The sequence below is a fragment of the Pararge aegeria genome, chromosome 13 (assembly GCF_905163445.1).
Source record: "Pararge aegeria chromosome 13, ilParAegt1.1, whole genome shotgun sequence".
NCBI classification, from domain to species: domain Eukaryota; kingdom Metazoa; phylum Arthropoda; class Insecta; order Lepidoptera; family Nymphalidae; genus Pararge; species Pararge aegeria.
Genome location: NC_053192.1, coordinates 7,647,437 through 7,673,313, shown reverse-complemented (window position 1 = coordinate 7,673,313; position 25,877 = coordinate 7,647,437). Strand labels below are relative to the sequence as shown.

The following is a 25,877-nucleotide window of genomic DNA, read 5'->3' as shown; positions in this document are numbered from 1 at the left end:
GTTTCATTATCAACCCAATATGGACTCACTACAGAGCACGGGTCTCCCTCAGAATGAGAAGGATTTAGACCGTAGTCTTACACTCTGACTAAATGCGGATTACTAGACTTCAAACGTCCTTGAGAACGTCATAAAGAGCTTTCAGGCATGCAAGTTTAGTCACAATGTTTTCTTATACCGTTAAAGCAAGGTATATTTAATTAATTTAATTTAAAACACCCATAACGCCATAAAGTAAGAGGTTCGTGCCAGGGATCGAACTCGGTCTCCCCGAATGGAGGTGGAAGTTTAAGCCACTAGCCCATATAATAAGTATGATATTTACATATATATATATATATATATTCTTTGGGGTAAATATATATATAGCATGGGTAATTCTACCCGCAGTTAAAAACACCTTTTGACCTCGCGATCCTACGTGGAAATATGAAAGGAGCAAGAATACAAACGTAGGCATAGTCCTTGTTTATCATAAAAAGAAAGGAAAATTATTCCCATCTCCATTTCTCGTTCAAAACAAGAGAGGATCGAAAATAATAAGCATTCTGACTTGTTGGGGCTGTATTCTCACCTTACTTTTTACTAACGGGGAGAACGTTTTTACCACAAAAGTAGCAAATATATAAAGCGTTACAGTAAAAGAGAAGCCTTTAAAAATACATTTTATTGTAGAACTAATAAATAAGTATTATAAAGTGCACTTGGCTCTATTTGTTTAAAATCGGTAATCTTAAAAAGTGCTTTAGGGATAACATGGCAGTTCACTAATGGATTGTGATTCTCGTTAATAAACATTCATTGTATGTTGACATAAATTAGTGTCAAAAATATATTAGTATTCTGAACATGCGTCGTTATAGTTTAGATTTTTCTAGAAGAACTGTATTCTGAGGTAGTGTAACTTAACGTAATCATCTCACTATCATGTACACATTTTTATGTAATGTATCTATCTACGCATCAAAAATGCCATCTATTGGAAGAATATTTGACTTCGACTTTAATAATACATCATCGTTATAATGAAGACTGCCACGGGGTTATAGTGTTCTACTACGATCAGGAATTAGGAAATATGTGGTTTCCATCGCCGATATAAATTAGTGTCAAAAGTATATTAGTATTCTGACAATGCGTCGTTATAGTTTAGGTTTGTCGTTTCTTTTCCCGTATGTGAATTTTGTGTTCGGGAATGTGCTTGAATTGGTCCTGTTGGTTTTAAGCCGTTATATAAAAGGTAGTTAACGTTCAATAGAAGGCATAACTATGAATTCTTTTACCATTTTGTTGCGAAATAAACTTAAATAACTGGTGTGAAATGTGCACCCAAAATACAAAAAAGTATTTAAAAACAAACTCAATATTATTATGGTTTCAAATATTTAGTTTAGTTTAAATAGGGCCTCAGCTTTATAATTGCCCCGGGGTCCTTGGTATATTACTGTTTATTATATCAGTAAAACATACTGGGTATAAACGTTGCGAAATTTTCAGTTGAAATTTAATTAAATTAATAAAATAGTTGTTCCGGTTCTGAATTTGTAGGCAACCCTAATGTTGTTGCTCTCTATATTTGAACGGCCACCAGCCGCAAGGCATTTGTTTACGAAATATATTCCATATTTCACGAGGCATGTTGTCATTTATTTTTTGGACTTTTTCAGTAACTATATTTTTTATTTCTTCATTCATAATTATGATTTATAAATAGAGAGTGCTGTACCCACTACCGCTGAATTCGTAGTGTAGTAGTGTGTTGGATGTCATTTTTTTATATTTCTAACCGACTTTCAAAAGAATTCGTTTTGTAGTAAGAAGGTAGTCAGTTAAATGCTTGCACGACCGTCTCTATTGTGGAACCGGTTCAGCTACTGTTACGTGATAAATATAAAAAATTATGCTTTCACGGCAAACTGGTTCCGGTACAATGTCGCGTAGTTGGTTAGGGTTTTTATACAACGTGTAAGAGAATTACGAAATGTTATTGAAGGATCATTATTTATTTCATAAGGAATCACCCTGTAAAAATATTAAATCAAAAGAAGCCTATTTATTTTTCTATACAAACGAATTCAAAACATTCTAAGTATTATTTATGGCAACCCTATTGAAGATAAAAGACCGACACGCGCACAGTACATACGCTACGTGACGCGTACCCAATAAAATGACAGGAGTCACATGATTTTGATTTTGCGTGCGATGTAGAGCTGTATATGGTTTCATTCAGTAAAACTGTTAGTACACAAGTTATCGGGTTGGTGCAACAAAATATATACTAATGTTTTTTTGCACTTAAAAGCATTTAAAAATCTATTTCTACTTTACGCTATTTCTAAATAAACTTCATGATATTGAATTTGTGATGTTTCGGATTTTAGAATTATTTAGTGTTTGTGTCAATTATTGTGCTGTGTGTTTAGAAAAAAATAAATATATTATATTAATAAATATACTTTAGTCTTTAACAATAGACATGCGATGGTTTGGATGGATTTTTGTTTCTCAACCACGCTAGAACTGGATGAATATATAGGCTTCTTTTAGTGCCAGAGAAATTTAAATTTCCCGTGAGATGGATTTTATTTTTGTTTTTTAATAAAACTATAGATTGACATGATCTTTTACATAGAGATAGATCAGGGGTCAGATGATAACATAGACATAGTAACACATCAAGAATTTATACGCGAACGAAGTCACAAGTAACAACTAATAGGTACTTCATGAATTTATAATAATAGCATTTTAATGTATAGGTACGTAAGTAATACTGATGTTCGTACTTGAGTAAGTACTGACATGAAATTGTTTCCTCAGAATTCGTGAGTGAATTAAATCACAGACAGCCCTGCTTATCGATTATATCGGGTCAGAAGCGGTCGCTCACTGGAAATTGTCGTCGAAATGCGGAACACCGCTTGCGAGACATAACGAATGTAATTCGAAATGTATTTGAGATACTCTTTCACCCCTCTAATCTCTGTAGTTTTGCTGCAAACCTAGTAACTGTTCCATAAATGCTGACTTTTATGGGTCATAATGTTGACAAGTTTTGTAAAGATCCATGAATCCATTTTTTTAGATATAGGTACGTTTATTGTTTAAGTTAATAATACACATAGTTATGGAGTAATCCTTAGTCTTATTTAAACATCGATTACTATTGTCAAATAACAAGTGAACTTGTCAAAAATCGGGATGATAAACCAGGAAAATCCTGAATATTACAACATACACTTCAAGAAAAAGATGTAATTTTTTAATATATATGAAACAATTAGCAGCCCTCTACAGGGCACGGATCTCCTACCACAATGGGTGGGGTTAAGGCTCTAGTCCAACACGTTGGCCCATTGTGGTTTGGTGGACTCTACCTTTGAGAACAATATGTAGAACCCTAAGGTATGCCATGTTCGTCACGGTGCCTTCACCGTTGAAGCACGTGATATTTTTATTGATTAGAAAAAAGGAGTTAAAGTTGCATAAAATTGGTCTTCGTCGCGTCAAAAACAAATTACTAGACAATAAATTGTTATAGATCCTAAAATAATTCATTAACAAGCCCAACGACGAACACTAATTAGATAAAAATACTTCTACATTCACCCTCAGTGATGGTAGGGTGTCAAGACTAGGGACCTGGACGAGGGTGAGTCGCAAACTTCAAAAGTTTTCATCAACAAATGATCGTTATTTGCACATCTAAATAACGTCTTATCCGGTACACAATAATATGTATGTTAGGAGAGATGCGGGCGATCAAGAACAATTTACCGAACAATGCGTGTATCAATTGGTGTGAAGTACACAGTTCCGTAATGCGCTGCCTACGCTTCGGATGTAAAATTAGAGCTAGTGTAAGCTGTAATATTACGTTTTTACGTAGGAAATGTATCATCCTTGGGGCTGCTATGGATACAGAACAGTATTCTGTGGAAGGTTGCTAACGCCATCAATCACTACCATGTACAGATTTTTATGTAATATACCTACGCATAAAAAAGCCAGTTATGGGCATATTTGAAAGAAGAAATATTTGATTTCGACTTTGTTAATACATCATCGTTATCATCAAGACTGCCACGGTGGTATAGTGTTCTACTACGATCAGGACTTAGGAGATTGGTGGCTTCCATCGCAGTGCTTCGGGGCTGGCTAACGTGTGATAACAAACCGCATTTGAGAAGCTCCTATGCTCCAAAACCCTCTCTATCACGAGAAAAGAAACATGTGTCCAGCGGTGGGGTTTATTATGATATAATGGACACATGTTTATAATGATAAATTTTATAGAAGCATAGATATTTTATAGATGTTATATGCTGGATTTTATAATGATAATAATCATCCACATCCAACAAGCGTCCACTGCTGAACGCGAATAACGCACCACCACATATTTATATCGTCGGCCTTTTATACCCAGCCTAGCAGTTCTGCTACCCTGTTTTTGTAATGTCGTCATTCCATATTATTTATTTATTATACACAGAGGTTGCCTTTATTTCTTTTAAAATAGATAAATTAGATTAAAAGTAGGAACCTTATAACGAACAAAGCATTTAAATAAGTGAGATATAAATGTATAACCCTTTTTTGCAGCGGTTTCATTAAATTGGAAGCAACTGTTATAAACCTTCTTCTTTATTAGAGATCTTAATAAGAAATAGTTGCGTTATTTTTCATGAATAACATGAGTTTAAAAAATAGTTCTGGTTTAACAAACGCATTTTACTAGGTAACAGAATAGCTTAGTTTGCTATTATAAGTCACACTGGAAAAATCTTTAATACAATTTCAAATGCTATAAAGTAGCTCATGTTTATCAGCATTTCTAAAAAATAAGGTAAACTTACGTAATAAAAAGCTCTACCTTTACCTACTTTACATAGCTTTAAAAACAACTTTTACAAGTACCTGCCTTCCACTTAAACCAAGAATATTATATGCTTTGAGATAGCAATACTTAAGTTCAGTTTTCTCGTAATATTAAAACTTGAACTAATAGCACTAGAGGCACAGAAATATTATTTTAACAAAATAAAGATTGCTACATAAAGTATTAAGCAAACCTTTTTGCTAACATTTACTTTACCCATTACCGGCCCTCAAACAAAACCAATATCAAAGCAATTTTCTCATATAAATGTAAAGAGAAACAAGTTGAAAAATAAAAATACGTCTGGCTGGCTAAAAATATATAAAAAATAAGTATCGAGTTCTATTCAATTCGGTGTTTATGTTGCTTACATTTTTAATTCGCTTCCCCGTTCTGTAGGAGGACACTAATTTGATAAAAAAGATTATGTTGTCAAAAAGGTTTGATAAAAAATAAATAAACTTGATTTTATTTTAATAAATGTTGCCGGAACTCTGGGTTGATTTGTTGAGTTGAGATCTTTAAGTTTAGGTCAATTTAATCTTTTTGACCGTGACCCTAACTTCTCTTTTGCTAAATTCTGATGATAGACGTACACATCAGACGGCTTTTGTTTTTTTCATAATAGATAATAATTGACGGGCCGTGCAGATCGTAATCGGAAAGCCCATCGTCAATAAACCGAGTGTTTAATGACTATCTCCGTGTCCAATAACCTATGGCGTAGGAGGTACGTGTCTGTAATAACACCGGCAACCACGCCTTTCAGACAGAAATACAGCATTACAATGCTGATTGACGGCAGAAAAAAGCATGGTTGTACTTCCCCGGACGAGATCTGTCCCAAAAAAATCTACTACTATTTAAGACTAAACCAATTTTACCTTCCGTCAGTGTAACGATTTGTTGGCTCACGAGTAGAATTCAGTTTTTAGGATAGAAAGTATCCTAGAAAGCCTTAGAATTATTTTTAATAATCGAAATCCGTTTAGTCATTTATTTATTTATTTACAAAACTTCATTACAGGCTTATCCTAAGGTGATGAATAAACTAAAAAAAGCACACAAAACACAGAAAACCAAAACTTAAAATTAGCGTAACTTAATGAACTCGACATATTTTAGTTTAGTTGTAATTTTATTTATTTAATTGAATAGAATTTTGGATAAATGTGCTAATAATTCTAATTGTCTGTAGTCGCTTCAATGCGATTTGACCGAGTTTTAATAAAACAGACATTTTCCTATTCATTTACTACAAAGTGACCAAATAATCAGCAAATGCCAGTATTATCAAACACTCAAAATAAATCCTCTAATCAAGCGAGATCGTGTGCCCGTATTTGGCATTACAAAGCAATTTCCGATATTATGGCGGAAAATTAACCCTCGGCGAATACGTCTAAAATTCTAAATTAGACCTAATTAGCTAAATTTGTGCCTATCACCACGCCGAACTGTAATGTCAATAGTATTTGAACCGCTAATTATTATCGTTATAATGAGATATATTGATCGAAACCAACTGAATATGGTATAGTATAGTATTAGGGTACCCATTATGAAGGATATTTTTTTTAAGTTATAATTGACAGTCCACCTGCGCGATTAGCATGGGAAGGAGACCGTTTCTCCACGGGGTAAGGAGGAAAGGTGAGGAGGAAAGGATCCTCCCACAATTTTACCCTACCTCCAAGCATGAGCGCACAGATGTAAATTAATATCCGAATATTTTGTACTGGTAATGTCAAACAGGGGTAAACCTCCTTCGGCTATTGTTGTGCAGTTTGATAAGTAAATTTTATCCCTTGTGAGAGGATATCATTAGGAATAATGTTTGTCTCCTGCAAGTGCAGAGGGTACGTGGAAACTATCACCTGTATCCAGACAAAAACGTCGCGTAGCAAGAAACACGTCCTTCAAAGTGCCGCCATGAGTCCATCAAGCTAAGGCAAAGGTGTTAAGTCTCATGTGCCTGTAATAACATCGGCAACCATATCGTAGTAACACATCAATACTGCATGACACAAGATATAAGCATGTTTATAATACTTCCCCGGACGAGCTCTGTCCTAAAAAATCATGTATTAGGTTTCTGGCTCAGTTTCAAAGATAATAAAAGTAAGACATCATAAATAAGTAATTCGACCCCTCACTTTTCAGAAAGACACAATAAACTAGCTTTGCCCTTCATCCTCGTTTTCATTCGATTTTTTAACAATCCCGGGATTTAAAGTTGCTGTGTCCATCTCAATATTATCAATTGCCTAAAGATCGGCTTAGCTTTTTAAACCTTGCATGGATAACACAGACAATGTTTTGAATTACTCGGGAAACGTTATCCTGTTGTTTTTTCGGGATAAAAATACTAAAAAAGTATCCTATCCTATCCTATGTCTATCTTCAAGGTATAAGCAAATTATGCGGCAAATTTCATCACGATCTATGTGGTTGGACAGACAAATAAAGAACTCTATTTTTCTATTCCATTTTGAAATACGGATTGGCTATTATTTTTTTATTGTTGAAACCTATTATATTTGTGACATACTTGCGTGTATTTAAAATAGGAATTTACATTAGATCGAGTTTTCTGCACTCTTTCTCCGTACCAAATCTCATAGTTCTGTTTGCGTTCTTATTCACTTATTAATGTAGAGAATACCTACCTCTAGTGTAAGTTACATCGATAATAACCTTAACTTGAGATTGAAATAAATCTTTTCACGTTTTGTTTTCCATAACAAAATAAACAGATTTTGGCTGACGCGAAACATTAACAAAGGCTACACGTTAAAACAATATCCGTAAATATTACGAAATATAAATGACGAGTATGGACGAAACCGTAGAAACAAGCAAAAAAATGCATTATTAATTCAACCGCTTTCGTTCTGAACATTTTAATATTGTTGACATCCGGGGAACAAGGTTTATTATAACGAATTCAAAGCAAAAATTAAGCGAATCCGTCTCAAACTAAAGCTGACTTAATATAAATTTTCAATGTTAGTGATGAAACAAATTCATACATTTATGCTATCAACATTTTTTTTATATAAAGTAGACCTGCGACGCAAGTTGCATGGATCACATAATATTTAGAAAACTGTTCGTGACGTAGCTATATAAACTATATATGTATTATGCTTTCCAGCCTAATACGCTAGACGGCAAACTACCTCACCTAGAAAGCCTATAAACTACTACGTTTTACCGAAATGGTAATTTGAAAAACCTTGCCAGGAAGAATAAGACACCGACCATGAATACAGAACAGTGCAATATTTAAGAACGCTTTTGTAAACAATTTTCTGTCTTTTTATTCCTGTTTTAACCTATGTTACTCTCCGTCCTGCCAACTCAATCTATGCAAAAAAGCGAGTATTTCGATTGCTTAGATAAAGCGTGAAGGAAGGTCGAGCAAACAAACAAATATTTTTTTGTTCGCAATAATAATATTAGTTAGGATTATTATGAGAGCCTTAAAAAATATTTTCCCTTCGAATTACCAATTACAAAGTCTCTATACCTTTTTTTAAAATAACAAGATAAAGTTACTTATTATTAAGAAGAAGTTGATACAGATTTGTTCCCTCTCCTACGCCAGTACTTTACATATAGTAAAGTATGAGTATGCGTATTTCACACACGCATACAACCTCTTCAAACTCCAATTATAACGCAGCGGGCTATAAGTACACTTACTCTAATTAAATTTTGATCTATTATTTTAGGAATCTGTTTTCAGTTATAATTAAATATTTTCATTTAATTAATGAAATATTTTCTCAACTCCAACCGGTCTTTTATCATTTGGTTCGTTTTTTATCACTCGGTAGCCTGGAAGAGCATACTTTTAGAGATAACTAAGTTTCTATGTTCAAATTTAAAAGAAATAAATAAAAATATGAGCTAAAGCCTAACCACTACGTCTAGCCAGCCCACGAACTCACAGTGGTGTGCTACGAATCAAAAAAACTCGTCTTTTTTAGCAACACTACCAAGATTATTGTTATTTCGACGCGGACGCGGTTTTGGCTTTGCTTTTAGAAAGAAATTACACTTTATGGTATACTAAGTAACACATACGTATAATAATGACACGAAAAGGATATATGAAAATAAAAACTTAAATTGAAAACCACTGCCACTTTCTTTACTTTCCTAAAATACGTGGCACACGCAATTCTATGTTTCCCAACTTTACTGAATTTTTCAAGTTGTCAACTTGGTTACAATTGAAAATACTATTTTACCGTTTTTTTTTTCTGTAAATGCATGAACGAGATATAAAAGCTGCATACATGAACTGATAGAAATACTAATACAACTAACTTTTCTATTGACCGAAAATATTAATTGTCATTAAATCTATATACAGCTGGACCAATTTTTATGATATTTGATTTCTTGGATTTCTCTTTGACCGGAATAGGATAATAAGTATTAAAATATAACATTCATAACAGAAAAAAAAAGATCGTGGATCACTTTTTTTTTATGAATACGAATGAGCACGAAGTTCACCGGGGACAGCTAGTTAAGTTATAAATTAATTGAAAATGTGTACGTCTCAATAGATTATATAAACACCTGTGATACATTATTACACCTGTGATACATTATTACATTTGTGATACATTGTCAAAGTATACAAGACCGTCTAACCAAATTGTATGTAACTTATACAATTTTTCAACATCAATAAGTACCTTGATAACCCTTGTCACAGCGAGTTTTGTAGTCGTGACACGGAGACGTACCTACTTCATAAGGTGTTAGGGGAGCTCATATCGCGGGGATTTCTTGGTTACATCACTAGGGTAGTATATTGGCTTATTCTTCATATGTTAGACTGTAATCAAGCGGTTCAAAGACGTAATAAGTAAGACTTGAAAGTAAAGCTTGAACTATGTTACGAATCTGAAACATGATTGCTATTTATGGTCTCAATAAGAAGCTTAAAGTCAAGGCTGTTTACAAAGTTTAATCAAATGAGGAGTCCAGAGTAATCGTAATAGCAATCGTTGAGCTAAAGAGGCAATATAGATGCTTGAGGGGCGACCTCGCACTGGATGAGGTAACGTTGGTTGACCTCCAATAGTCGGACTGATGTCAAAAAGCGAGTTACAAGGAGTTGGTAGTCGGGAGACGGTAAATAGCACGAGACCGAACTAAATCTCTACATTAAACCTTGTTAAGCAGTGGACGTCCATCGGTTAAGACAGTGCATAACGCGAAGCATTTTTTATGACTGTAAGATTTAGAAACAAATATACATAGTGGCGTGCACTTCATACAAGCACAAAAGCTCTGCACACCCTAAATTTTTTGTATAACTCTCTAATGCGAAGGATTGTTCCATTTTATGGCATCTGCCTTCTTTATGCATACCCTGGTCAAAAACCCTGTGCACGCCACTGTACATAGTACATTTTATTTTACAGCTCACTTTAGTCAATGGTAATTATTTTTTTGCCTGAATAAAACAAAAGTTACTCGTTTAAAGAGTGGGAATATAACCCAAAGAAGTAACCCAAATGAACGCGTAAGTACCTACTTAACGAATCAGAATTACGCAACATTCTTTAATGTATGAATGTTTTCGTATTTTTGGAAATATATTCCCCAAGAAAGATGAATATGAATTTTACGCCCCAAAGTTTAGGTTAATCCGCAGTCAGTTTATCCCGACAATCCAAGTTCCGATACTTTCCCCGAGTCACAAATGTAAAATATCTTAAAACGCTTGTTATGTCTTCGGGGGATGAAACTTTTTCAATTTTCATTCAAATGCCAAGTTGACGGCACTTAACGCGAAAATATTGCCAAATTCGCGGAAAAATATTCTTGGGTAAGTTTTCAAATACCTATTCGCTCTCGTGAATACCCTTTTGTTCACGTTCTTGGATATTCAGAGTGAAACATAATTACAATTTGTATTATATACTTGAAGTTTGAAATTGGAATAAATGAAATTGCTTAGTGAACCTAAACTTATGAATATAATATTACAAATTAAGATTAATTATGAACTATTTCTCGACCTTAATAGAACAGTGATGCCATGTGCTCATATGTTGTTGTTCGTAAAATTAATAAATCAGTCGAATCTTCAAATGTTTGATTGTATTTTGTAGTACCTCTATCCTGCATTGAACTGTAGACAAAGATAGCAGTACTGAATTGAATCTGCTGCTTAAAGATTTTGGACTCCATTGATAATTAGGAAACATCGAGCAATGAGATCCCTCAAAAGTGGTCCAACCTAAAAGAAGAAGATTTATAGTATTCTATGACATATTTTTTGACACCTATGCCTATTTATTGTTCTCGCTGGGAAATGCGTTTACGCATCCCTTCCCGAAATAAGCTAGTAATCTAGTCCATTTTCGAAAGGGTATGTAGGTCTCACCAGCCGAGAGGCGGCTGGAATACCCACTAAAACCCAGCGCAACCCACCGCGTTTTAAGTGAAGTGCTAACGGATCGCTGTCGCGTGCAACATTGGCACTTCAACGCTTAACACCTATACATATACTTAGGTCATAAAATCCCAATGGAGCCAAAGGTCAAGCCATTAATGTTCTGAGAGAAAGCTTTGAATACTGAAGAATTCTCCAATAATTTTATTATAAGTGCAACCTTTCAGCGTTTTCTCGTCGCTGATTTTTATTTTCGCATTTATATTTTATCTTTGAGGTATGCATTAGCGTGCATAGGATGCTTTTATTCCGCTTCGTCGAATATTTATCCTGGGAAATTTTCCAGACATAGTCGTTTATAAACAACATTAAAATAATATAATCAATGTATTTGAATTCCTTTAGCGTTGGTACTTCCTTTGAAATACTGGGTTACTGTATAGTCACTACACTACACACTAAACTGCCTAGTTATGCCAGTCAGTGACAGGAATCAGAACTTTTATGATTCGCACTGCAGAAAACATAAAATCATCTCCTAAATGATTGAATGAGACTATTTACAGCAAATCCAAACAACCTTCATCAACCTTCCTTATCTGATGATTATCTGAAGATGACGCATATGAATGGTAAATATACCATTCAATTCACAAACTAATCGCGGAGATTTTCATTTAAATTTTCCCCTAACTTGCAATGACTTGTAAGCTTCTTTAGTTCAGCAACGTAACTAGCGATATTCTCATCCGCAGCCTGCCTCCTTTGCCTAAATCTAAACCTCTCCGCCAAAGCCGACGGTGCTGGTTGTAGGTGCCGCCGTAACAAGTCGATTGCGTCATCAAATTTCAGATTTGCAGATTTCTTCGGGCTGGACAAATTCACAAGGACCTCAGGAGGTAAATATTACGGTATTATATATTATATTACGGTAAATATACCATTCATATGCTCTAGGATACCGAAACAACCTTACCTACCAGATATTATCTAGAGGTCACAATAATCTTAGATAGTGTACGGTTATTATTAGAAAGTTGTTACAAAGTTTTGACGGCCGATTGGCGCAGTGGGCAGCGACCCTGCTTCCTGAGTCCAAGGCCGTGGGTTCGATTCCCACAACTGGACAATATTTGTGTGATGAACATGAATGTATTTCAGTGTCTGGGTGTTTATCTATATATTATAAGTATTTATGTATATTATTCATAAAAAAAAAAATATTCATCAGTTATCTTAGTACCCATAACACAAGCTACGCTTACTTTGGGACTAGATGGCGATGTGTGTATTGTCGTAGTATATTTATTTATTTATTTATTGTCATTATAGTTAATAAAGTTAAAAAAAGGCTAAATTAGTGCAGTTTAAAAACTTAATACAATTGCCAGCGCACTAAGAATGTAAAGCAAGTTCATAATCTAAATCTCTGTGTAAACCTCGCCGATTCAATGGTCCATGTCACTTTAAATCTGGAGATAGGACAGCCCCCACCTTGCTTCGACCCCAGCAAACGTAAAGGAAGATAAATTGAACTGACATCCGAGCGTTACCGTTTTGGCGCACAATATCGCTTTACAATTTGCTGGAATGATCCTTACCTTCCGTGTACCCGTAACAGGTTATTATGACAGTGACAAAATGAGTCAAAGGATTAGGATATTGTCGCACGCGAAATTGTAGTTAGCATAATAAATAAGATTGTATTTTACAATGACATTCACAAGTTGTAGGTATTTTCGATCAATTGAGAATGCAGTCGCATTTTGCAATAACATTTCTGATAATTATGAATAAAGTCTATTGTACTCTATTGTTAGTAATCCAGCTTTTTGTGACAGAGTTTATCCGGGGATGTACGACCGTAGTACAGGCACATGAGACTTAACAGCTACGCCTCGGGGTGATGGAAAAAGGGTGGCACGTTGCAGGACGTGTTTCTGGCATGCCCATTTTAAAAATAACAAATAAAAAATTTGCAATTGCATAAAATTAAGAGCCATTACCCGCCATCATAATATTTACGGCATGAATATTAGAAATTCCATTTATTCACAATTTGGAATGTGGACTTGTTAAAAAGTTCCATTTTAATCTTTTTGCTTACTTTTTTACAATTTAGGAGGATTAGGTACAAAAGATTATTCTTCAACAAAACTAAATGTTTTTCTAAAATGACTGAAGTTGAGGAAGCACATTAAACATTAAAATATTAAAATACACTCGTATATTAAATATTATATACTTATACATACCAAAATTTAATTAAAAGTATTTATTTTGCCAATACTTCTTTTCTCATTATATTTATTGTCTTCCAATTAGCGTTATTCGGAGAAAATAGTTTTATTTTTGATTTGTCATCGCTTCATTGAATGAAGATCTTGAGAAGGAAAGTCTCTAAGATTTAGGTATGTATTTAAAAAAGGGATACGAAAAACCTTTTGCCCGAATACTTTGTTCATACTTCAAAGAGGCAATTCTACAAAACGATATAAGTATTATCTCACAATGTAATAGCATTATTTACCTTTATTCGGAATGTGACAAAAGCTATACGTGGCGCGTTTTGTGAGGTTTCTGTTCAAAGTAAAAACATCAATGGAATGTAGAATTGCTTTCGCCTCTCATAGAGTATTTTATTACGCTTCCTTCTGTATTTACAATGACAGGTCCGGCCAAGAATTTACACGTATTGAGCATTTCTTAAAAAATTACTTACTGCCTAAAGTAAGAAAATGGCGGTCTTTCTCGGAAAGCGTATTAAGCCCGGTCCCATTTATTATTATTAAAATGTGATCATTTGGAGAAATGTGGTGAATGTATGCTCTAGAACCCTCCCTGTATGAAATAGGAGGTATATAGTTGCAGTGGGACATTAAAATATTAGCATCATCAGATCAACCCACTACCGGCCACGAGCCGGTAGTCTACAAGCCACGAGTCTCCTCCCACAATGAGAAGGGTCTGAGTCCACCACGCTGGCCTAGTGCTGGTAAGTAGACTTAATAAACCTATGAGAAGAAAATGGAGAACTCTTAGGTATGCAGGTCACGATGTTTGCCTTCACCGTTGAAGTAAGCGATATTTTAATAGCTTCAAACGCACATAACTTAGAAAAAAAAAGGCCGCACCTCTTTTTTTGGGATTCAAACTCGGCAACCCCAAAGTGAAGTGGAAGTCCTACCCACTGGGCTATAACCGCTTCAAAAAAAAAGTTAAATACATAAAACTTTAGGGACTAGAGTACCTAAAGTGAGTCCCTGGGTGAGCATCATCATCGCTGTTGTCAGATGACAAAAAAAGTTCACGAGTTACACAAGACTCCTTGCTGCCTAGAACTGCATGGCGAATGCCAAACCGTATATGTCTCCAACCAATCCAAATGAAAATGTAAATTCAAAGAGCCTAAAAGATTTAAGATACCCACATAGGGTAAAGGTTAAAGCTTCGAAAACTAAAACTAGTAACTCTGTATTGAAAAAAAATCACCACTGCTAGAAATTGAGACTTTTATATACAAAGTATCGTCTCGTTTCTCTTTACGCCACGAGTGCAGCATTCCTTTTGGGGCGCGGTTGGCGGGCTTTAAACATATTTACATATGCGTGTATTGTCGTAGTATATTATATTAATTGATTTAGTATATAACATATTTTGTTATTATATATTATGTTTAATGTATTGACGGTTAAACTCTATACCTTACAAATATTGGCACCCTGGCATTGTACCTAGGATCTAGGACTAGCAGTTCAATACAAGCAGTCCAACCACTGCACAAACGGACCGTGATCGGACAGATGATACATATAAAGCTAAACTGAGAAAAAAATCCTGATCGCAATACTTACGTTATGTCGCAAAACAGTCTATAACGCATATAGCAGCTTCACTGTTATTTACGTAGCTTTCATTAAGTAGCTGGCATACTTACATCGAGCCACGTAATTTACCTGCCTTACTACGTATATAAATAATTTAGTGTCAGAACGAACCAAAAAATACCCAAAGCTATTAAAGCATGGGGAAAATCTCTCTGGAGATTGACCACCGCTGCAGAAAACGGTCAGGGAAACTATCATTTATTAATGTACCTTTTTTTTATTTCTTAACAATGTTAAATTAGGAAAACTATTATTATAATGCTGCGGCATATTAAATTCAAATTCAAATCCAAATTCAAATTCAAAATTTCTTTATTCATGTAAGCCTATCACAGGCACTTATGAAGCATTCATACATATAATATGTTTACATAATTGTATCTTCATAAATATATTTCGTAAAGCTATGGATGTCTCATGCCGGAAGACATCCGTAAACAAAAATGGTGGAAATATACGTGTTACTTACGTAATTGTTAAGCCCCGGCATTTACACGTACCTAATGTTGTTGTCTACTTACGTATATAAACACGTGATGGCTACGAAATAACTTTTTTAAGTAAATTACTGCATTATTAGCAACGTCTTCATTGAACATGGTGTTGCTAAACGCAACAGTAAGCTGCACCACTACTAAGTATTTTACGTATGCTGCACTCGTGGTGATTAGTAAATTACATGCTATTTACGTAAGTAGATTATTTAATTAGCTATTTTACGTAAGTGAATTATTTTCGACGACCTCCCGATATTAGCGCAACGGTGAGTGCTGAGGTTTTAAGTGGAAGGTCCCGGGTTAGATTCCCGGCAGGGCAATGTGGAAATTTCTGAATGTTCTCTGGTTTGTTCTGGTGGGAGGCTTTGGCCGTGGCTTGTTACCACCCTACCGATAAACACGTTACTGACGATTTAGCGTTGCGGTACGATTTTCATGGGTTATTATAATTGCCATAATCCAACAGGTTAGCAAGTTACTATCTTAGACTGTATCATCTACCAATAGTTGAAATTGCAGTCAAGGGCTAACTTGTAGTAAAATTAAAAAATATTTTTTTCTGTGTATTTGTTTATTTTAACGATAACATAATCGAAACACACGTAAAACAAATTTAAATGAACTGAAATAATGCATCCGCTAGTATAAAGTATCAATGACGTAACCGGCATAGTTTCACTGCGCAGCAATTTCTCCGGGGAGCAGTAGGATGCACAAGTGCTCTAACGACTTGCATTCATCGGCGCCGAACTGTAAAGACAAGCGTCGCTATTTGTATATCTGCAACGAATGCGGAGCTAATGGCAGTTTCAATATTGGAAATGGAAATCCTATGTAGAGACAACAGCCTTCGGAGACATAAAGAGGAGACGAGTTTAATTACAGCCCTTGAAATATTGGCTACTAAAACTTGTATGCAAACAGAAGTGCTATTTTGAGAGTTTAGTATAGTTTTAAGATAGTCGTATTTAATGGTCTTTATAAATCGAATCTTATACCTAGTAATGTACGACTTACACGGGGAATATGAAGTCAACTTTACTTTGGTGTAAAATTGTTTAAATAATAGCAAACGTAGACCGATAAACAATAGACCCTATACTTACTCCTCAGTACGACTAAAAAGTTGCAGACAAAAATAACACAGGCACGCAGATTTATCACAAGTAAGGAAGGCTACATTTAACCATGAAAAATAATAAACGGTTTTTTGCAAAACATTTAAAGTTTAGTAGAAAAAAGAAAAACAAGGAATTCCGTTGAAGAACTAGAGTTACCGACTTAGCTCAACAGATAGAGGACATAAACAAAAAGTCGTAGCGAGTGGAAATCCCTACCTAAGACCTATGTCCAGCAGTGGACGTGCCATGGCTGAAATGATGATAGTGAAATATAAGTTTATGATGAAACTTCATAATCTAAATTATCATATCGCGTAAATAGTATCAAGAGCATAGTGAAAGCACTAAGAAGAGTAAAAAGAGAAGTATTATTAAAATTTTAAAAAATCAGAAGAGGGAAATTGCTTGGTCACCTACTAAGAAATGATGATATCATGAATACAATTCAGGGAGAAGGAAACCTAGACTGGATTTTGCGGGACAAATAAAACGAAAGGTTGGGGTGGAGACTCATAAAGAGGTGAAAGAGAGGGCCATGGATAAAAAACGTTGGAAAGGGCTGCAACGACAAGAGCTTAGGGATTAAGTAAAAAAAGATACATAGTTACATAGTAGAGAAATACCCGGTTGCAGTAGTGTGCACTGGCGCTCTCACAACTTACATTCATCAATAGTGAAAACAATGTTCCAGCATACAATAGGAATTACAATGCTGGAATTGGATACCTACAATCTACATACAATATCTACAATTTTACTTTTACTAATGGTTTTCCGTGACTTTATCCGCGTACAACTTGTGGTGAGTATTGTTTCCTATACAAACGCATACCTATCTGGTATCCAACACAACATAATCTCACCCACCGCGTTACATAATCCACCCGCATCTTTACTTCGTTTTCTTAGTATCGAATGGTCTATAAATAATTGGGCTAAGAAATGCAAGAAAGAATTACCGGCGGAAGGCTTCGGCTGCGGCTAGTTACCATCCTACCGACAAATACGTTCCGCCAAGCGATGTAGCGTTCCGGTTCGGTGCCATGTAAACCAATTTTTAAATAAGGCGTTTGGGTTCATAACTGATATTCCTCTTGCAGGTTCTCACGCTGTGAATGAAATGGATTTGGTATTTTAATCGGCATTAAAATACCAAATCCATTTCATCCACTCGGCATAGAATAATAATCCTTACAAAAAGTAATAATTTTATTATCAAAACAAATTTAGAAAAACCTTGCTCTTTACACTTTACATTTTATTAGTTCTTAGTAGCTTAGAAAATAATTTGAATAAAAATAATGTGATGTTCGGGAGGCCTCTACGTCCATGAGTAAGGTATCCGCATGGCCAATAGGACTATAATTATTGTTTTTTTTTTCTTTATTTATTTATTTTTAAAATCAGTCTTATATTTATTTTGTGTTAAATTTTGTATATGGGTCCCCGACCTGAAATAAAATGATTATGATGAATCCTTGCTAATATCCAAGAATAATATAATACTCAGTAGCAGAACTTAGTATATTTAGATATACGTGCTCAGTTTCACAATGCAGCGATTTCTCCTGGGTGCAGTTTCATGCACAAGTGCTTTAAACTTCGAAACAAACAGCTTTAGACGAACTCCAATGTTTTGATATCGATAATGCATTCGCGGTGAATAGGAAAATTCCAATATTGAAATGGAAACAACATGCAAAACAAAAGCTCTACGACCGCAAGTATCAATTAAGATCGTGAATTGAATGGAAGTTCGCGATTACCATTGCCGTTTTTCCTATGGACCTTTTTAATTTACTTTTTCATTCTGACATTAGCATTTAATTACTCTAGCATTACTCACAAGGATTGTAAACGACCCAAAGCGTCACCAATGTTAAAATATCAATTTTATAAATTTAAAATGCATATAAAAACACTAATAAAGAAAAAAAAACAACTCATCGATGACCTAGTGGTTCGGACTTCTGCCGCACTTTCAAGGGGTCCGAGTTTGAATCCCAGCACAAATCAATCAAATCCCTTCTAAGTAATGTCCGTTTTACGCAATTGAAATATAACTTGCTAGAAGGGTAAATGAAAAAATGGCTGAGAGTTTAATATAATGTTCTCAAAAGCATGTGAAGTCCACCAATACGCACTGGGCCAGCGCGGTGGACTACAACCTAAAAAACCCTTTTTACCTATCGACAAAATACTACTCCAAATGTTATATACCTTAGTTATCCAATATAGGCTTACCTGTGAGGAAGTATGGCAGTTATATTAAACCCCCAAATATATTTCTACACGACATCGTATCAAGACGCTTAATCGCTTAGCGCACGTCTTTGTAGGGTGGTAACTAGCCTCGGCCGATGCCTTACACCTAACCAGACCAGAGAAAATTCTGAAATAATAAATTTCCAAATTGCCCCTGCTTGCAATGGAACCATCCGGGATCTCCATCTCTCCGCTGCAGGGAGGTCGTCATCCTAATGAAAATATACGAATGGAGACTAAATACTTAAATGTATGCATTCATTGTAGGTCGTATAATTCAATCATCATCCTCAACATATGTCTCAGTTCTGTACAAAGGCCGCCTCTCTCAGAACTAAGAGAGTTTTAGAGCTTTCATCCACCATTTGATTGCTCAATGGACAAGGTCACTTTCCTTACTCTAACTAGACTGCAACATAGAATTTCTTTACAGAATAATAATTGAATTGCAGCGAACCTGCAAATAATAGTCTTTATTCAAATGAAAACATAACAAAGGGGACTTGAACTCATAGACAAATAGTGTGTCGTCTCTTTTAATGGACATATTCAATTCCAGGTGTATAAATGGACTAAGGAATTACACGGGACTGCGATAGCGGGGTGAAGTGCTTAATAAATAATTTATCACTTGCGGTGAACGAAAACGCCACTAAGAAAGGAAAGGAAGACATCTACACGGACATTTATATAAGATAGTCCCTCTTAACCATTTATTAAGACATTAATAGACCAGCGTAGTAGAAGTAAAATCGGCTTTAATATCACCTCGCTTATTGGATCGGCTAATGAGCTCAGTCAGCTTTTGTTACCGATAAATTTTGTATAATATTGTTATTAACTGAAATCAGATAATGCCTATCTTGAGAGCGTACTTTAATAATAATATCTTATTGAAAAAAACGTAATACACATTTCATCACTGTGAAGCAGTCTCCTGCGGTGGTTTAAACTGTGTTACAAGACGCAGTGTCTTCCCTATATCTATGGTATTAATAACTAACGTTTGACAAATTAACAAGCAAAATTATATTAATTTTAGAGATAGGTGCGTAGGTGTAATTGTATATGTGTATGTTTCTATGTGTGTGTGTGTGTACACAGTAGTTTTTTTTTTCGTTGGTAGCCTTTTAAAAGCCACTTCAGTAGATCCCCGACAAACACAACTCTAACTTTCCGGAGATCACTTGCTTTGAATATTTTGTTTTTTAAAATTATTTTTATTTTTATTAGTATAAATTGCAAATTATTATTTAAAAAAACATTTTCCCGCAAAACGCTCGCCGGGTGTCATAGCATAGCCGCAATCATGACGTCATAGGCAAATCATTAAATCCTTGTTCCATAGCTAAAGATTGTTGATTTTGGTATTGATAACAAAAGACTTAGCAAGTGATAGTTTGAAATCACAAAATACTTAACCTGAGATTTTCGACTTTCAAGCGGTACAAAATTATGTTTATATACGCGGGACGTTATAATTTGGAATTCGACGTTTCACCTGTCATGGCGGATCGTTGGATTTTTATTTAATGAAAATAAATCCCAATCTCACTTCGAAAATAAAGAAAATACGTTTTTCATAATACATGAATAGATTCATTAGATAAATACAATATTTTAGCTATTCTTTGTAACATCATGCTGATTCTCTATAATGTTTTCAAAGTACCAATTTGCGATTGGATGGCGTGATGGACGACGGCTACTACTTAAATTTAACGCAACACATTATTTGCGTTTGAATTAAGCATAATATCATTACAACGATAACTCCGAAGATTTTTGACAACCGTCACATTTTAAGAAATGTACATAGCAAATACCGCACAAAAGAAAAGTGCTGATTTGAGTCAGATCATGTACCGCGTATTATACGTAAAAGACTGTCTCGTTTAACGGGCATATTCGATTTCAAATACCAGGTGTATACCGGCTAAGAAATTACGCCACGAACGCGGAGTGAAGTGTTTAATAAATTTATCACGTTGCAGCGAAGAAACATATCACGTAGAACCAAGAATATCTAATGAACGTTCATATGAAATACGTAGGTAATATAAACTGAAACTTTGCACTCACCACGAATAGCTTTAGAAATTTTTAAAAGTTTTTTTTTTTTTTCAGTTATCAGTTATATTAAAAACACCCCTAGTCGGTTTCTACGCGACATCAGAATTCAAAATTTATTTATTTCAAGTATAAGTTTAAATGCAGTTTTGAAACGGCAAGTATGTATGTTTCTAGTGACTCTACTTTTTTTCCAACATCAATATATACAATCATTTTTGTATCTTGCGGGAGATTCCGTATCGGAATTCTCAATCGCTTTGCAACGCATCTTTGGTGGTAGGATGGTAACTTCTTCTTCTTTAGGTGCCTCTCCAACTACTGAAGGTTGGCCGTCAGTTTTTGATATATCGCCTTTTCTCTCGCGTGGCTAAACAGCTGGGCGGCACTCGCGAACCCAGTCCACTTTCTAATGTTGTGCAACCAAGACTTCCTCTTGCGACCGATGCGTCTCTTTCCAGCAACTTTGCTTTCATTATCAGTTGCAGTAACCTGTATCTGTCGTGCCGAAGCACATGCCCTAGATAAGCAACATTTTTCTTTTTGACGGTCTTCCAAAGTTCGCGCTGACAACCAACTCTAAAGCCTGCGACCAGACCAGACAAGAGAAAATTCAGTTCAATTACCAGAGAGGTCATCAAAAGTAAAGAAAATTATGTATATATAGTCAGACTGGCGTTTAATGACTCTCATTTCGATGGAAAGCAATAATAAGGTGATTGAGATGTATTGATGCAACCCTAACAAAGCATTCTGCTAACAACGCTAAATTAAACTCATCACGGTACCACCGATTTTGTAGAACAATGACGTTTAATATTGCTGTTATAATTAATTATTAAATACAACACTGTATCTGGGTCAACTAATTATATTACAAATAACATCTCTAGAGATTTCATGCATGCATAATATAATTCATGCATAATAACTACGTAACTCTTTTGTGATTTAACAGTTAAATATCACTAGACTTTACTAATTAAACTGCCTGGCAAAGTTTAATGAAGCATTAACTACCAACCTGAAATAAGAAATTTCAAATGTTGGCATTAAGCTTCATAGTGATAATAATAATTGAGCTAATAGCTTATTTATTGAAAAAGTACTATCGGAAAATATACAATTATTTTCCAATACACGGGCAGTTGTATTGACAAAAAATGCATTTTAAGAAATTCTACCCTATAAAATTATTCAAAACTAAATGCACCCTGGAGCTTCGCCGGCGTAAAATTCGGGACGCAGCGTACTGCTACTACACCTACCTCGATAAATCAGATACTACGTAATGTTTTTTTTATTCGCACTGCAAGTGCCAACTGTATAAACCTACGGTATTAAGAACAGATAGTATTTCATATTTTAACAAACAACTGAGATGTGGATGAATAATATAACAGTTGTTGCTCTCAGAACTTTCATCACCCACTATTTGAAACATTCAATCACGTATAAATTGCCAATCATACTCGTAAATGCCCATCCCTAGGACCTACTCCCGTTTTGCCTTATTTAAAATACTTTGAAATCCCTTTTACAAATGACTGCATTAATAATGTGTAGTTTAACAGCAGCACTACATATAAGTCGATAGCGCTGAGTAAGCAACGTCGACCAAGTCAGTAAATGGATGGGAGCCTGTCTTTGGAAGTTCAAAAGATAATTTGGTATCCATAAGTCTCAGCTCCTTTCACTAACAAAGAATAGCAATCGTTAAAGGAAGAATCGAAATAGCACGGTTAGTTGATTGAGGTAAAGGAAGAAAACTTGCTCGTAACGTGAGCCTTACCACAAGGCTCAAAATCCAAGATACTAGACATGCATGTTTTATTTAAAATAACCGTATTTCTGCTTTATTTATGATAAGTTTAGTTTGTACCTCACTGCCAGTTTCATGTATGCAGATGAACCTTTTTCATTTAGCAGGGTGATACAGATTCTTTTTTTAACCAACAAAGAGTTACCATCAAAATAGTAGACATTTAAATGAACAATAATTTTTACCTTCTCATTTATTATGATAAATGAACGTTAAATTTTGTCGAATTATACATGACTCCTAACTAGTTCCCTTTATTTATATTTTTAATATACGCTGTGTGCAACGAACGACGACCTGACTGTATATCGGTTTACCTTGGCGAAAAAAAAAACTGTGTTATTATTTTATCCAGCGAAATCGAGTATTTCAAAGTTGAAACCAAACAAAGATGGACGAAGTCGCTTGTTACAGCTGATTGATTATAATTATAAAAATCTTTTTCAATCACTTCTGGGCATGACCACAAAAGCGAACCAATCCACAATTCTGCAATTCGTTTTCGGTTCAAGTGATCCTTGACCTGGTAATTTCCGTCGGAATATACGCGATCTTTTTATTTTGTAGTGTGGTGATTCTTCTTCTCTTTCTAATTAATAGCTTCTTTAGTTGGCGTCGAGACGGGTAATTTCGTTTAAAAGTTTCAGTAATTAGGAAAATTCCTAACCAAGAATGACTAATCAAAAATGGTTTTATTATTTCTTACACTTATTATACTATGATGAATATTGCTTGGGGAACCGGTGGATGTTGCGGTGCCAAGGTATTAAAATGCGACCAAACACCGATAACCCCAACATTGGTCGACCCCATACGAAGTGGACATACGATAAGTAAGTCTCTGGAAGTCCATGGAAGGTCTTGGAACTCCGTACAAAAGACCTATGTTCTACAGATGATAAATAAATATACTAAGTACAACAATACACACATCGCCATCTAGCCCTAAGTTAAGCGTAGCTTGTGTTATGGGTACTGAGATAGCTGATGAATATTTTTATAAATATAATACACATAAATACCCAACACTGGAAAACATTCAAGTTCTTCACACAAACATTTTTCCAGTTGCGGGAATCAAACCCATGACCTTAGACGCAGAAAGCAGGGTCGCTGCCCATTGCGCCAACCGACTGTCAAAAGGTTGATATAATAATCGTTATTAAGGGAATTCACAAACAAAGAATTATAAAAGGGACTACAAAAAACAATGTGAGGAAAATTTTCCATTAATTTTCGATATAATCCATCGCACAGATTTATACATAAAAGATAACAGTCTAAATTAGTGGCTATAGATGTGTGTATTTGTAGTGAGTAAAAGTGAGTATAATTTTACAATAATGCTATTAAACCTATAAGGAATATCACGCAGAATCCAAAAATCTTAGAAATAAAAATGAAATATATCCGCCAACCTAATATTTAAGTTACTTAATAACTCAGCCCCTAACCCACAAAGCTGATAAAAAAGAGCACACGATTTTAATGGGAAGGGATGCAAATATTTCTTTAGCCCCGCCTCGAGCGCCATATAATAACGCTGTTAGTATGCAAACCTCTCCGGGATAAACGCATCTTGCTTAATTAAAAAGCGCTATATAAAATACCTTACAGATACCTGCCTTACTGGCTAACTCATACCTTTTTTAATAAAAGCATGTTTAAGATATACCTGAAGTAAAAATAATTAGTGAGAAATGTGAAGTTCTACTGAACCAATTTTGATAAAACATACCTCAGGTTACAACAATTTAAAGCATTTCATTGTAGATGTATTCAACTTTGATGAGCCTTTGATAAATACCCAATAATAACAGTAATTAATTATACATTCGTTTAGTTTAATACTAATTCAGTTTTTACGGTAAATCGAATTATAATTATATTTCATCACTTTAGTAGTGAATATTTATTACTACTAGTGATGAAAGTAATTCGATAGACACTATCGTGCGAACGAGCAATCAATTACAAAATATTCAACAAATACACTCCACGTTAGTGCCATTACCATGAATACTAAAGTAAGTTCACCAAAAGCCCATTATAATAATTACAGCCAGACAGCGTGTCGCAAATAAATTAAAAAATGAGACTTTTTATTGTGCACCCGAAGCTCTCTTAACCGCGTGTTTTTTACAACGCAAAAAGTAATCTTGGTTTATGGTGTCATAAAAATTCAGCATATGGAATGAGTCGAATTAACGTAATGGACCCATTGAGTTGAATCTACATAAATTTAAACTTGACGCACTATTCATATAGCTTGCGGAGCTGCCACCTTTCCGTATAAATTATTCCGGCCCCACTTCCAATACTCGAATACCTATTCCATTGTCACATTTTAACATCGCATTCAGCGAGCATTTTCACTTCCTACACGGTAATACAAATAATGCCAAGGTCAGAATCTTAAGAGTAACTAACAAGTGAAAATAAATATAATAGGACAATGCAGAATGTGTTATTATGTTTGATCAATATTTGTGTCCTTGACATTCGAATTTAACTCGCATCCGAGCTCCGAGTGGCCTATTCTTATCTCGTTATTTAATATGCACCCACCTTGAACGCCGTCACAACGTAAGCACTTTTTCGTTCCAAAAGTGGCACAAACACCGCTCACTAAGGTAGTTGGTTCATTAACGTTCACAGTCACAGGTAAAGACACTTGCGCGTAGTGTGCTTGGGGCATAAGAGGCTACGTCGTACGTAGCGGCTCGTAGCGTGCGCGCGTAGCTCTCGCGAGTGACTCAACTGGCCCCGCTGCCGACGCGGGCACGGATTGCAATCCACAGTGCATGCAAACATTTCAGATAAAGTATTCATTAAAACCTTTTTATTTTTTATAAGAATACAAAATTTCTCAGCTCAAAAGTATAGCGTAGTCAATTGAATAG

At 35.0% G+C, this 25,877-nt stretch overlaps 1 protein-coding gene across 7 annotated transcripts in view; it reads right to left on the bottom strand.

The window, feature by feature from the left end:
* The window catches only part of LOC120628855 (kazrin), a 176,642-nt gene extending 150,932 nt beyond the window's left edge, over positions 1-25,710 (bottom strand). For all 7 annotated transcript variants that reach the window (XM_039897496.1, XM_039897498.1, XM_039897497.1 and 4 more), the window contains exon 1: positions 25,543-25,710. The gene's annotated coding sequence lies outside the window, so the exon portion shown is untranslated. The remainder of the gene's footprint in view (positions 1-25,542) is intronic.
* Between the last annotated feature and the right edge of the window lie 167 nt (positions 25,711-25,877).